The sequence below is a fragment of the Artibeus jamaicensis genome, unplaced genomic scaffold, assembly GCF_021234435.1.
Source record: "Artibeus jamaicensis isolate MK-2021 breed Jamaican fruit bat unplaced genomic scaffold, CSHL_Jam_final contig_1417, whole genome shotgun sequence".
Taxonomy (NCBI): domain Eukaryota; kingdom Metazoa; phylum Chordata; class Mammalia; order Chiroptera; family Phyllostomidae; genus Artibeus; species Artibeus jamaicensis.
The window spans coordinates 920159-935990 of record NW_026521282.1 but is presented as its reverse complement, the minus strand read 5'-3'; the positions used below and the strand labels follow the sequence as shown (position 1 = coordinate 935990).

Sequence of the window (15832 nt, the reverse complement as noted above, 5' to 3'; positions counted from 1 at the left end):
TTCAATTTCCAGTCAGGGCACATACCTGGGTTGTGGACACAGTGCCCAGCTGGGGGTGTGCAAGAGGCAACTGATTGATGTTTATCTTTCGCATCGATGTTTTTTCCCTCTTCTTCCCCCTCTCTCTAAAAATAAATTTAAAATGTTTTTAAAAATAAAAATAATTAAGATAATAAACTTTATGTTATGTGTTTTATACCACAATAAAAAATGGACTCAAGAAGAAACAGATCATATTCAATGAGCAAAAACTACAAGTGTTCCCCTTAAGATCAGGAACAAGACAGGGTGTCTGCTTTTGCCTCTCTCATTCAACATAGTACTGGAGGTCCTAGCCAATCGGAAAAGAAGAAGAAATAAAAAGCATCCAAATTGGAAAGGAAGTAGTAAAACAGTCTTTATTTGCAGATAGACAACCCCAAAGATTCCACCAAGGAACTACTAGAACTGCTAAATGAATTCAGCATAGTAGCAGGACACAAAATTAATATCCAGAAATTAGTTGCATTTGTATATGCCAATAATAAGCTAACAGAAAGGATAATTAAGAAAACAATCCCATTCACAATTGCTTCAAAAAGTATAAAATACCTAGGAATAAACCTAACCAAGGATGTAAAAGACCTGTACTCAGAAAACTGTAAGACGCTGAAGAAAGAAACTGAAGAAAATACAAATAAGTGGAAGCACATATCGTGTTCATGGACTTGAAGAATTAAAATAATTAAAATGTCCATACCACCCAAAGCAATCTATAGATTCAGCACAATTCCTATCAAGATTCCAATGCCATATTTCACAGAACTAGAACAATTATTTCAAAAATTTATATGGAACCACAAAAGCCCCCACATAGCTACAGCCATCCTGAGAAAAAACCAAGTTGGAGGAATCACGCTGCCTAATATCAAACTATACTGTAAGGCCATAGTAATCAAATCAGCATGGTATTGGCATATAAACAGACACATAGATCAGTGGAACAGAATAGAGAGCCCAGAAACAAACCCACACCTTTATAGTCAATTAATATTCAACAGAGGGAAGGAAGCACATACAATAAGCTAAAGATACTTATTCAATAAATGCTGTTGGGAAAGTTGGACAGATACATACAGAAAAATAAAACTAGACCACCTTCTTACACCACACACAAAAATGAATTCAAAATGGATCAAAAACTTAAATGTTAGACCTGAAACCATAAAAATCCTAAAAGAAAACATAGGCAGCAAAATCTCAGACATTTCTTGTAGCAATTTTTTCTTGGATATATCTTCCCAGGCAAGGGAAACAAAAGAAAAAATAAATGAATGGGACTACACCAAATTAAAAAGGTTTTGCAAAGCAAAGGACACCGTCAACAAGATTAAAAGACAACCCACAGAATGGGAGAACATATTCACCAATGCATCTGATAAGGAGTTAGTATCCAAAATTTGTAAAGTACTTACAAAACTCAATGCCAAAAAAACCAAACGACCCAATTAAAAAATGGGCAAAGGACCTCAATAGACACTTCTTCAAAGAAGACATGCAGATGGCCAATAGACATATGAAAAAATGCTCAATGTCAGTAATCATCAGAGTAAAACCGAAGTGAGATACTATCTCACGCCTGTCAGAATGGCCATCATCAATAAATCAACAAACAGCAAGTGCTGGCAAGGATGTGGGGAAAGGGGAACCGTTTTGCACTGTTGGGAGAATTCAAACTTGTGCAGCATGGAGAAAGCAGTATGGAGTACCTCAAAAAAATTTAAAATGGATCTGCCTTTTGACCCAGTGCTCCCACTTCTGGGAATATACCTGAAGGAACTCAAAACACTAATTCAAAAGTACATCAGCACGCCTATGTTTATTGCAGTGTTATTTACCATCACCAAGACATGGAAACAACCCAAGTTGTCCATCAACAGATGAGTGGACCAAACAACTATGGGACACCTGGCTGGTGTGGATTGAGTGCCAGCCTGTAAACCAAGAGGTCGCTGGTTCAATTCCCAATCAGGGCACATGCCTGGGTTGTGGGCCAGGTCCCCAGTGGGGGCCCTGTGTGGGGCAACCACACATTGATGTTTCTCTCCCTCTCTTTCTCCTTCCCTTCCCCCCTCTCTAACAATAAATAAATAAAGTATTTTTTAAAAATAACTATGGGCCCTGGCTGGTGTAGCTCAGTGGATTGAGCACGGGCTTGTGAACCAAAAGATTGTGGTTCGATTTCCAGTCAGGGCACATGCCTGGGTTGCAGGCCAGTTCCCAGCAGGGTCCAGTTCCCAGCAGGGGACGCACAAAAGGCAACCATACACTGATATTTCTCTCCATCTCTCCTTCCCTTCCCTTGTAAAGATAAGTAAATAAAAATTTTAAAAAGAACTATGGGATATTTACACAATGAAACAGTACTCAGCCATCAAAAAGAAGAAAAAAATTACCCTCCGCAGAGCATTGATGGATCTGGAGAGCATTATGTTAAGTGAAATCAGTCAGAGAAAGACAAACACCATATGATTTCACTCATAAGTGGAATCTAATGGACAAACTGAACTAACAGGCAAAATAGAGACAGACTTATAGATGGAGAGCAGGGTGACAGCTAGTGGGGAGGAAGTTAAGAGGTGGAGGGATTGAGCAAAAAGGAAAGCGGACTCGTGGACATGGACAACAGTGTGGTGACTGCTGGGAGAGGAGGTGTAAGGGGACTACATGGTAATGGAAAAATACAATACAGATTTTTTAAAAAGAAACAGAAATCCTGAAGTGTCCCATACTTATTAAATAAATTGAATCAGTAGTTTAAAATGTGTGGATAGAGGGGCAGGAGGCTGCAAAAACAAGGAAGGCCTAGATAGTTTTACAGATTAATTCTAGTAAACCTTCAAGGAACTGATAACCCTTCTCTTCCATTGTTCCAAGAAATGGGAAAAAGAGGAAATGCTCCTCCGGTGCATTTCGTGATATCTTCATACCAAAACCCAACAAGGATTATACAAGGCCAAAAAAAAAAAAAAACCGAGGTCAGAACCACGCAGTCTTGAGGTTCAGGGAACCACATGATCTGGGGGCTCCTTTCACCACGCAGCTTAGGAAGCAGGAAAGCAAGATGTAGCAGTCGTACAGAGATCTCTCTTAGCAGTCTGGAAGAATGCAGGAGAGACCTTGCAGGGAAGGAAAGGGGTAAAAGGACTCTCACTGCTGGGCCAGGGGAAGGTGCAACATGGGTTTGGAGTAAGAACTTGAAAAAAAAAAAAGAGCTGGCAATAATCCCAGCAACACAGCTGATGGTTCTGGGAACTGCAGGAGGCTTACCAGACAAGCACAGATCACTGGGAAGGACCAGGGACTAGCTGAGCCACAGACTTCTATTTCTTTTCCTGAGATATGGTACCCCGGACTGGGCGAAGAGGGGAAGGAAAGACTGTGTTTGTGGGTGTTTTAAGGAACTATAGGATTTTAACGAAGACATTAAGTCATTACTCTAAGTCTGTATAATTTTTGAATAAATAGTTCTTTTCCTTTTCACACACACACACACACACACACACACACACATATACAGCCAGACCCTGGCTGGTGTGGCTCAGTGGATTGAGTGTAGGCCTGAGAACCAAAAGGTCATGGGTTTGATTCCCAGTCAGGGCACATGCCTGGGTTGCAGGCCAGAACCCAGTCAGAGATGCATGAGAGGCAACTACACATTAATGTTTCTCTCCCTCTCTTTCTCTTTCCCCTCCCCTCTTTCAATAAGTAAAATATTTCTTTAAGGAAGCCAAAACAGAACTGTATATGAATAAAATACACCATGACAAAGTTCAGTTGAACCCAGAAAAATGGAAGAGTGGTTTAATATTAGAAAATCAGTTGATATAGTTTACCACATTAACAGATGAGAGGAAGAAAGTTTTGTCATCACCCAATAATGCATTCAGAAATATCATTTGATAAAAATTCAACATACAGCAAAGTAGGACTACAAGGGAAATTCTTCAATCTCATAGACAAGTCTACCAAACACCTCCTGCAAACATCATATTTACTAATGAAACATGGAGAACATTGTCTTGCTTCCATTCAATGGTGTACTATTCAGGAAAGTAGAGTGAAAAAAAAAAAGAAACCATAGTTACAAGGCCTGGGAAAGAAGAAACAAAATAGTCATTATTGGCAGATGACGTGATTATGTAAGTAGAAAATCAAAAAAGATTTATAAAGGGAAACCAGAAAGAATTCTTAGACTTAATATAAGAGTTTACAAGGTTGCTTGACACAAAATCCATACACAAAGTCAATTGCATTTCTATATACCAGCAACACAGTCAGAAGGAGAACTTAAAAGACAGCATTTATAATGGCTTGAAAAAAAATGAGTCTCTAGTAATAAATCTAATAAATGATGTGCAAGTCCTTTATGGGGAAATTATTGAAAGGATCTTAATAAATAGATATGCTATGCTCATACATGAGGACTCAATATTTTAGACATGGCTAGTCTCCAGAGTGATTCAAAATTTAAAAAAAAATTCACCAGAGATTTTCCTGGAACTTAACAGTCTGTTTCTTAAACTTCTAATGAAAACTAAAGGTTTTACAATAAGTGTGATAATTGTGAAAGATTAGGAGGAGAAGCAACAAATGAAGGAGGAGCACAAGGAGGAGAAAAGGGAGAAAGAAAGAGAAGGAAAAAGAAGAGACTCCCCAGTATGAAGACTCACTTTAAAGCTTTAGTAATACAACGGGGGAGGCAAGTAAACCCAGTGGACAGAAGAGAGAGCCATGCTCACATGGGCATGGGACGCGGCATACGCCAAAGGGCCTCACCCAATGTCTGTGCAGGATGGACTGACTAATAAGGTGGGGACAACAGATACCAATGTGGATAAATAGAAAACAAGATCCCTACCTCACATCATACACAAACTCATTCGAGATAGATGAAGAACCTGAAGATGAAAGCCTGTAAACATATTTATGTTCCACAATTTTATTTATTTATATTTAGAGAGAGGGAAATGGAGGGAGAAAGGCATGGAGAGAAACATCGATGTGTGAGAGAAATATCAGTCGGTTGCCTCACGAACGCCCCCAACCGGGGACCTGGCCTGCAACCCAGGCATGTGTCCTGGCTGGGAATCGAACCAGAGTCTTTTTGGTTCACAGGCTGGTGCTCTACCTACTTAGCCACACCATCCACATTCCTATAAATATATTTAGGGGAAAAAAACCTGAGTACTGTAGGGGTAGGGGAGGATTTCTTAAAGAAGACAAAAATGACAAACCATAAAAGAGAAGATCAATAAATGTAGTTATATGCAGATTAAGACCTGTTCATCTAACAGTGCTATAAGCAAACTGAGAAGACAAGTAATGGACAAGGAAAAGACTAAACAGACCAAGACAAACTGGAGACTTCCGCCAAGATGGAGGCATAGGTGGAGACTCCGTGCTTCCTCACACAACCAAGTTTAGAGACAACTAAATATTAGCAACAGAAAACACAGCCAGAACACAGAAAATTGAACTTTTTGGAAGTCTGATAACAACAAATTCTTCAGCCTGACCGGTAAGAGGGGCGAAACCAGCAGCTGGAAGAGCGGGGTTGCGCAGGAAAACTCTGTCAGATGGACTCAGGTGCGAGGAATCCAGGTGCAAGGTTGGACCTGGTGGGCAACTCAGTGAGCGACCGCGGGGAAACAGCGAGGGAGCAGGGCTGCGGGTTGACTGTGGTCTCGCATCCGTGCATGGATAGACAAGCGAGGGAGTGGGCGATTGGACGGGACCCAGCAGGCCCCAGTGGCGAGCAGCAGCAGAGAGCGCAGCCATTTCCCCGCTCTGACCCCGCCTCCACATACAGCGTCATAACCCAGCGACCTAAGTGGCCCTGCCCTCATGAACCACCTGAGGCTCTGCTCCTTACCCAGTGGCAAGAAACAGCAGAGGGGGCCGCCATTTCCCTGCTCTGACCACGCCCCCACATACAGCATCACAACCCAGTGACCTGGGAGTCCAAGGCTCCCCTCCTCGTACTCAATGGGCGTGAACAGAACAAAAATGACTCAAGAAGATCTCAAAGCCCCAGAGCCTATAAATCTAAGCGATGAAGAAATGGCAAAACTCTCAGACGCACAGTTTAAAACACTGGTGATAAGGATCCTCACAGAACTGGTTGATTATAGCCACAAATTAGACAAACATATGAAGGCGAAACTAATTGAAATGAATGAAATTACACAGGAAATCAATAGCGATGAAAAGGAAACTGGGTCTCAAATCAATGGAGTGGACCAGAAGAAAGCAAATAATGGCCAAACAGAAAAGAGTGAAGAAACAAGAATTCAAAAAAATGAGGAGAGGCTTAGGAACCTCCAGGACATCTTTAAACATTCCAACATCTGAATTATAGGGGTACCAGAAGGGGAAAAAGAACAGCCACCAGTGGAAAACTTATTTGAACAAATAATAAAGGAGAATTTCCCCAATCTGGCAAAGGAAATAGACTTCCAGGAAATCCAGGAAGCTCAGAGAGTCCCAAAGAAGTTGAACCCAAGAAGAAAAACACCAAGGCACATCATCATTACATTAGCCAAGATTAAAATGAAGGAGAGAATCCTAGAAGCAGCAAGAGATAAGGGGACAGTCACCTACAAAGGAGTCCCCATCAGACTGTCAGCAGATTTCTCAAAAGAGACCTTACAGGCAAGAAGGGGCTAGAAAGAGGTATTCCAAGTCATGAAATCCAAAGACCTACAACCAAGATTGCTCTATCCAGCAAAGCTTTCATTTAGAATGGAAGGACAGATAAAGTGCTTCTCAGAGAAGGTCAAGTTCAAGGAGTTCATCATCACCAAGCCCTTATTATATGAAATGTTAAAGGGACTTATCTAAGAAAAAGAAGTTAAAAAAACATGAACAGTGAAAGGACAGCAAACTCACAGTTATTAACAACCACACCTGAAACAAAAGCAAACTAAAAGGACAGCTTGATCAGGAGTGGAAACATAGAAATAAAGATCTCAAGGAGGGTTAGCAACAGGGGAGTGGGAGGAGGAGAAGGGGGAGAAGGTACAGAAAATAAGTAGCATAGACAGTAGATAGAAAATAGATGGTGGGGCAAGAATAGTATGGGAAATATAGAATCTAAAGAACTTGAGACACATGGTCATAAACTAAAGGGGGGTAATGGTGGGGATGAGGGGGTAAGGTGGAGGGGGATGAAGGGGGGAATAGAACAACTGTAATGGCATAATCAATAAAAATAAATAAATAATTTTTAAAAAGAAAAACAGACAAAAAAAGACTAAACAGACCAAAGACTGGTATCTAGAATATATAAAGAATCCTTCAAAATGGTAAGGAAAAGAAACACATAGAAAAAAATTGGCAAAGACATGATCAGGCATTTCGCAGGAGAAGAAACACTAAGAAACTGAATAGTACTAGAATTCAGGGAATGCCAATTAAAAGCCCAACAAGGCATAATAACTACTTCACACCCCTCATACTGACAGAAAGAACTAAGTACTGCCCCGCCTGATGTGGCTCAGTGGGTTTGTCTCACAAACCAAAAGGTGTGGGGTTTCATTCTGGTCAGAGCACATGCCCGGATTTGCAGTCCAGGTCCCCGATTGGGGGCATGCCGGAGGCAACCATCAATGTTTGCCTCCAAACCTTCCCTTCCCCTCTCTCTAAAACTAACTAACTAAATAAATAAATTTTTAAAGCCTGGCTGGTATAGCTCAGTGGATTGAGCGCAGGCCTGCGAACCAAAAGGTTGCAGGTTTGATTCCCAGTCAGGGCACACAACTGGGTTGTGGGCCAGGTCCCCATTAGGGGCTACATGAGAGGCAACCACATATTGATGTTTCTCTCCCTCTCTTTCTCCCTCCCTTCCCCTGTCTAAAAATAAATAAAAATTAAAAAATATTTTTTTAAAAAAGAAAGAGTTATGTACTAGGTAAAAGTACTAGGCACAGGGGGTTCAGTCAGTTGTGAGTCCTGCAGCTGCTTACCTAGTGAGCTGCCCACCAACCCGGTGACTTAGTGGCAGGTTCATCTGAGCCGTAGTAGCCCTTGCACCCAGTCACCAGCCAGCAGTGGGTGCACCCCTGCTCTGTGCTGTCTCTCCATTGGCGTCTGCCTCTGGGCCCATTGCAAACCCGAGCAGATCCTGGTCCTGCACCCTCCCACAGACCTCAAATTCGAAGGCCTCTTCACAGTTGTAGTCACTACAAATCTAAATTGTGAAATCCATCAAATAGAAAAGTATGGTTCAAAGTGAAGACTGTAGCACCTCGTTGGTACTGTGTGAGGCCCAACAGTGGAATCCCTGAGCCGGGGTGACTGTGACCACTTCAGTAATGCTGCACCTTTTGTGCTCCCCATGAAGATTGAACACAAGTTTGTGGTACAATGTGCACTCCACCAAACATTTCAGATATGGAAGCTTCGTGGAAACAGGCAAACCCAATGAATTAATGCATTAAACTGAGATGTGTTTTTGCAATGCCCAATGTAAATGATCAATTGAATGCTATGGAACCTAGCAAAACTATTCTGTTGAATGCATCTAAACAAGATGCAAAACCACGTAGTGCTTCACTCAATGACACTGAAACAAGGAAATTCATGGAAGGATGTAAAAAACTTCAGGGAGAGATTATGAAGCTATAAAAAAAAAATCAACACCTGAGCAACGAAGGCTGAAGGCTCAGGAAGGTAGCACGTTCGGATAAACCTGATCGACCTCAGCTGCATCCTTCAGAGAGAATGTCACTGGTCCTCTTCCTTCACTTCTTGTAATTGCAGCCATTTTCACTGGCTTCTTTGTAGGGAAATTCATCCTGTAGTGTGAAGCATGCTGAGTGCCATTTCTTTCACTTTCTCTTGACCAGAAAAAGATTTGTTTACCTACCATTTCATTGGTAGTAGGGCCCACAGTGACTGTTCCTTTTCTGTGTGCAGCATCATATAGGCTTTGCCTTTAATGATCTCTTATGATTAGAAAGCAATAAAAACAAACTGTTCAAATACTGGACAAATTGTATATTACCACATCATCGCTAGTAGATGTCAGTTGCACATTCAGTCATTTATGAAGTTCATAAATAAATAATTGTTCTTTCTTTGTGATTTTAATAAGAGTTCAAGAATTTTTCAGTCTTCTAATTGTAATTTTAATAATTTCTTTTTTAATAGAATTGAATTTCATTTTTTAAAAAGATTTTATTTATTTAATTCCCAATGTTAATGGGAATCGAACCACGATTGTATGGTTCGCAGGCCCGCGCTCAATCCACTGAGCTACACCAGCCAGGGCCATGAATTTCTTTTTTTTAAGATTTTATTTATTTATCTTTAGAGGGGAAGGGAAGGAGAGAGGGAGAGAAATATCAATGTATGGTTGCCTCTCGTGCATCCCCTGCTGGGAACTGGCCTGCAACCCCGGTATGTGCCCTGACTGGGAATCAAACCACAATTGCCTGGTTCGCAGGCCCGAGCTCAATCCATTGAGCTACACCAGCCAGGGCCTAATAATTCCTTTAAATTTTATCTGTTGCTGTTACCTTTTGAAATGATTTATTTAGATTGCCAAGCCCATTCATTCAGAAAATGCCAAGAGGTAGTCTGTGGGGAAATGGTGCCCCTTACAGTGTAAATTTTCTCCTTTACCTTTGCTAACATCATGGCAGAATTTTCCTTATCCCTTGTGAAGCAGTTGTTGACTGAATTTTTTGCCCTTACAATCTTGGCCCATGGTATCTAACATTAAACAAATAAAACTGTTAACAGCCCTGGATGGTCTGGCTCAGTGGATTGAGCACCGGCCTGCAAACCCAAAGGTTGCCAGTCCGATTCCCAGTCGGTGCACAGGCCTGGGTTGCAGCCCAGGTGCCCAGTAGGGGCCACATGAGAGGCAACCACACATTGATGTTTCTCTCCCTCTTTCTCTTTCCCTTCCCCTCTCTCTAAAAATAAATAAATAAGATCTTTTTAAAAAACTGTTAACAGATTCTCAAAAAAAAAAAGTACTATTCACAAAGATGTAAAGAAACAAATGCCTGCCTATAGAGTAGCAGTGGGAATGTTGTAGGGATGACAGCTTGGAAAGCGAGTCCTCCATACCCAGAACCCAGAGTTCATGTGCACTGTGACCCGGTGAGCCCTCTTCCAACATCTAGAGAACCCAGCACTTGGCAAGGAGAGAGCATCAGGTCATTCATTGCAGCACCACTGGTTGCTCAGAACAGAGGAAGCTGCCTTCCCAGCCCTCACAGGGCCAGTGATAACCAGCCTCCTGTGCAGCTGGCCAAGTGGCCCATTCATGTGGATCATTGCCAGTTTTTCTCCAAGGACAGTGGGGAGGTGAAGTAGCCCTGTGCAGAAGGAAACATACAGCTCAACTCCCTTTCTTAAGACGGGAAAGCTCACAAAACGGGCAAAGATTCTCCATGGGTGCCACCAATTTCAGACCAAGGACTACCGGTCATCTGCTTAGGAGGAATGGCAGCAGCCCTTGCAGACCCTGTAACATATATAACTTATCAAAATTGTGTTGCCTTAAGGACAGACACACAGATCAACAGCTGGAACAGAGTAAACAGATCAGAAATAAACCCAAGTCTCTATGGTCAGTTAATATTGGACAAAGGAGACAGAAGCATAAAATGGAGTAAAAACAGCCTCTTCATCAAATGGTGTTGGGAGATCTGGACAGCTACAAGCAAAAAAAATGGAACTCGATCACCAACTTACACCATACAGAAAAATAAATTCAAGGTGGATAAAAGACTTAAATGTAAGTTGTGACACCATTAAAGTCCTTGAGGAGAACATAGGCAGGAAAATCTCAGATGCTCCATGCAGCAATATTTTCACTGATAAGTCCCCCAGAGCAAGGGACATAAGGAAAGGATAAATAAGTGGGACTTCTTCCAAATAAAACCTTCTATATGGCTAAAGAAAACATTAGCAAAATGTAAAAGAAACCAAATGTGTGTGAAAATATACTTACCAATGATATCTCAGACAAGGGTTTGATCTCCAAAACATTTAAAGAACTCACATGACTCCACACCAGGAAGACAAACAATCCAATTTAAAAATGGGCAAAAGGACCTAAAAAAGACACTTCTCCAAGGAGGACATGCAGAGGGCCCAGAGACATATGAAATGAAGTTCAGCATCATTAGAGAGAGATCCAAAATAAAACCACAATGAGATACCACTTCACACCAGTCAGAATGTCCATCATAAACAAGTCAACGAACAATGAATGTTGGAGAGGGTGTGGAGAAGGGAACCCTAGTGCACTGTTGGTGGGAATGCAGACTGGTACAGCCACTGTGGAAAATGATATGGAATTTCCTCAGAAAACTAAAAATGAAACTGCCTTTTGACCTGACAATTCCACTTCTGGGATTACACCCTAGAAAACCTGAAACACCAGGAATTGAATTGAATTGAATTGAATTGAATTGAATTGAATTGAATTGAATTCAAAAGAACCTATGCACCCCAATGTTCATAGCAGCATTATTTACCATAGCCAAGTGCTGGGAGCAACCTAAGTGCCCATCAGTAAATGAATGGATCAAAAAACTGTGGTACATTTACACTATGGAATACTACACAGCAGAAAGAAAGAAGGAGCTCCTGCCCTTTGCAACAGCATGCATGGAACTGGAGAGCATTATGCTAAGTGAAATAAGCCAGGCGGTGAAAGAAAAATACCATATGATCTCACCTATAAGTCAAACCTAATTAACAAAACAAAAGAGCAAGCAAAATATACCAGAGACACTGAAAGTAAGAACAAACTGACCATAACCAGAGGGGAGAGGGGAGGGAAATAACAGGAGAAAGAAGGGAAAGGGTCATCAAAGAACTTGTATAAAGGACCCTTGGACAACGCCAAAAAGGGGGTGGGATTGAGGGTGGAAGGTGGGGGTGGGTGGGGTGGGAAAAAGTGATGGTAGGAAAATGGAGATGACTGTATTCAAATATTAATAAAACTGAGTGATTAAAAAATTGTGTTGCCTGGGGACAGATTTATTTTCCTTTGTGGAAAGATAGGAAAATGTTCCCAGTGCTGGTATTGAAGATGTCTGTCTATCCTGAGGCCACCAAAGACATATGTGTGTGGGGGGAGAGGGCAGGGAAGCACAGGGTTGGAGAGAGGCCCAGATGACTATGGGGACACTGAGGGATGGTCCTTCTAGTTGTATTGTTCAGAGCTCCGCCCCCATCATCCTGTGCACACACACACCTGGAGCTTCTTGATCTCTCCCTGGTTCTTTCTTGACCACCTGGCCTTTCCCCATGTCCCTGATCTCCCTTCCAAGTCCTCTCTAACGACTGACATCAACCCCCTAGTCCTCCAGTCACCCTGAGCTGAATTTCTTTCTTTTTAAATATATTTTATTGATTATGCCATTACAGTTGTCTTATTCCCCTCTTCATTCCCCTCCATCCTGCACACCCCCTCCCCCACCATTCCCCCCCTTTAGTTTATGACCACATGTATCAAGTTCTTTAGATTCTATATTTCCCCTACTATCCTTGCCCTCCCCCTATCTATTTTCTACCTACAGTCTATGCTACTTATTTTCTGAACCTTCTCCTCCCTTCTCCTTCTCCCACTCCCCTGTTGCTAACCGTCCATGTGATCTTCATCTGTATGGTTCTGCTCCTGATCTAGCTGTTTGCTTAGTTTGTTTTTGTTTTTGTTTTAGGTGTGGTTGTTAATAACTGTGAGTTTACTGCCCTTTCACTGTTCATATTTTTTTTAAGATTTTATTTTTATTTATTTATCTTTAGAGGGGAAGGAGAGATGGAGAGAAACATCAATGCATGGTTGCCTCTAGTGCATCCCCTGCTGGGAACTGGCCTGCAGGGAACCTGCCTGCAACCCAGGCATGTGCCCTGACTGGGAATCGAACCGTGATCCTCTGGTTCACAGGCCCGTGCTCAATCCACTGAGCTACACCAGCCAGGGCCACTGTTCATATTTTTTATCTTCTTTTTTTAGATAAGTCCCTTTAACATTTCATATAATAAGGGCTTGGTGATGATGAACTCCTTGAATTTGACCTTATCTGAGAAGCACTTTATCTGCCCTTCCATTCTAAATGAAAGCTTTGCTGGATAGAGCAATCTTGGTTGTAGGTCTTTGGATTTCATGACTTGGAATACTTCTTTCCAGCCCCTTCTTGCCTGGAAGGTCTCTTTTGAGAAATCTGCTGAGTCTGATGGGAACTCCTTTGTAGGTGACTGTCCCCTTATCTCTTGCTGCTTCTAGGATTCTCTCCTTCATTTTAGTCTTGGCTAATATAATGATGATGTGCCTTGGTGTGTTCCTTCTTGGGTCCAACTTCTTTGGGACTCTCTGAGCTTCCTGCATTTCCTAGAAGTCTATTTCCTTTGCCAGATTGGGGAAGTTCTGCTTTATTATTTGTTCAAATAAGTTTTCCACTGGTGGCTGTTCCTCTTCCCCTTCTGGTACCCCTATAATTCAGATGTTAGAACATTTAAAGATGTTGTGGAGGTTCCTAAGCCTATCCTCATTGTTTTGAATTCTTGTTTCTTCATCCTTTTCTGTTTGGTCATTTCTTTCTTCCTTCTGGTCCACTCCCTTGATTTGAGTCCCAGTTTCCTTTCCATCACTACTGGTTTCCTGTGCATTTCCCTTCATTTTAATTAGTTTAGCCTTCATTTGTTCCTCTAATTTGAGACCGAAATCAACCAGTTCTGTGAGCATCCTGATCACCAGTGTTTTGAACTGTGCATCTGAATGTTTGGCTATCTCTTGGTCACTTAGAATTATTGGCTCTGAGGCTTTGAGTTCTTCTTAAGCCATAATGTTTTGTTCTGTTCGTGTCTGTTACATATGAGGGGTGGAGCCTTAGATGTTCACCAGGGCGGGGCCACCCAGGTCACTGGGTTGTGACTCTGTATGTGGGGGCAGGGTCAGAGAGGGGCAATGGTGTTTATTCCTCTCTCTCTCAGATTTCTGTCCCCTCTGCCGCTTCCCACAGCAAAGTGGGCCCTTCTGATGCTAGTTCCCACGTATGTGGGCTTTTGTATCCTCCAGAACCCTGTGGGAGATCTCTCCAACAATCTCTCCTGGCACCTTGACCCCGAAAGTCTTCCCAATTGTTGCTTTCAGGCTCTAATTCCCATCCCTGGGGCTCTAGCCTGAGCGGTCTGTCTCACTGCTCACTCCTTCACTTGGTTTATCTGCACGCGAATGTGTGACAGCAGTCAGCCAGCCACCCTGCACCCTCACTGGGTCCTCCCATTGCCACCCCACACCTGGGATCTGCCAACTGCTGCTTGCACTCCTGGGTCGGTCCACCGATCTTTCCGGTGCGACCCCGCTCCACCGCTGACTCCACCCCTCATACTGGTCTGGCTGAATGGTTCTTTGTTGTTGGACTGCCGTACAGTTCAATTTTTCTGTGTTTTGGCTGCATTTTTGTTACTAAAACTTTGTTGTCTTTAAACTTGGTTGTGCAAGGAGATACAGTGTTTCCACCTACTCCTCCACCTTGGCCGGAAGTGTAGGCCATTTCTTCAGATCAGAAAAACTGGGGTTCCTTGTTGTCAGAAAGGCATTTTCCCAGCTCCTACTGAGGTGAGGAGAAGGGCATTTTTCTATGGCTCTTGATAACCTAGCTCCAACCTCCGTTTTGGAGCTTGAGACTGATACACCGCTGTCTGAGTTCTCTTCCAGATCTGGGGCCAAGATGGCTTTCAGCAGCAGTTCCTAGTTCTAGTTTCTCTTCCTCCAGACCAGAAGTTCTGTTTCCAGGGGAGGTAAGCTTGGAAGAGGCAAACACACTTCATCTGAATCACAGGAGGCCTCCTCTTTCCTGGGCACACAGCCTCAGGTCAGTGGTCAGCGGTCAGCTGCAGGTCCTCTCTGATCTGAATTTCTCACACCAGTACTCCACCAGCTCCACTGGCCATCTCCTTCTGTCTGTAGGCCCTTGAGTCCTCCTGTCCTTCCTCCCTTCGGTGCCCCTGCCCCATGGAGAGCAATGCCCCAGCAGAACAGACCGAGGGGTCTCCGGATACTGCTGCCTTCACTGCCTATGCCTCATCCAATACCAAGTCTCCGGGATTCTGCTCCCCCAGAGCATGTCTGGAATGCATTCACCTCTCTCCTGGCCCACCCGCTCCAGGCACCCCCGAGCTTCTCCACCCCATGGCCACTAGTCTGCACTTGTCCAAATGCAAAGGCCGTGGCCAGGTAAGTCCAAGTTCTCCCTGAGTTGCTGACCTCTGCACCCTCAAAGCCTACCTTGACCACCTGTATGCTCCAGGTAGGAGAACCTACCCCTCCCCATGGACCTGTCACCTGCAGTCTCAGCCCCCGGCAGTTCCCATCTCTCCTCCTACCCAGTGCCTGATTCGTTCATGGTTCAGGGCCACTGGCCTGATGGTTAAATGCACGGACCCTGTGGTTGACTCTTAGCCTTGCCACTTACTAGCTGTGCAACCTTGTGTAAGTTTCCTAACCTCTCATGCCTCAGTTTCCTCTCCTGTGAAGTAGGAGAAATAGGTATACCCCTTTCTGGGGCCATCAGAATGACCGAATGAGTTAATATACCCAGAACATTTAGCCCAGCCCCAGTACCTCAGGAGGGTGGTCATAATAGTAGCACTCGTGTAAGCTTAACTTGAACCTCACTTCCCCTCCTTGATGCCCTGAACGTCCCCAGGCTTGACTGCCCCTCCTTGTGCCTCGCGGTACCCTCCACAGGTGGGTTTTTCTGACAGCAGGGCTTTATCTGACAGCAGGGTAAGTAGTTCTGCCAGAGACCCAGAAGATACT

At 43.2% G+C, this 15832-nt stretch overlaps 1 pseudogene; it reads left to right on the top strand.

Moving 5' to 3' along the window:
- The first annotated feature begins 3217 nt into the window (after positions 1-3217).
- LOC119053211 (vesicle-associated membrane protein-associated protein A-like) lies at positions 3218-8843 on the top strand (annotated as a pseudogene).
- Positions 8844-15832: the final 6989 nt, after the last annotated feature.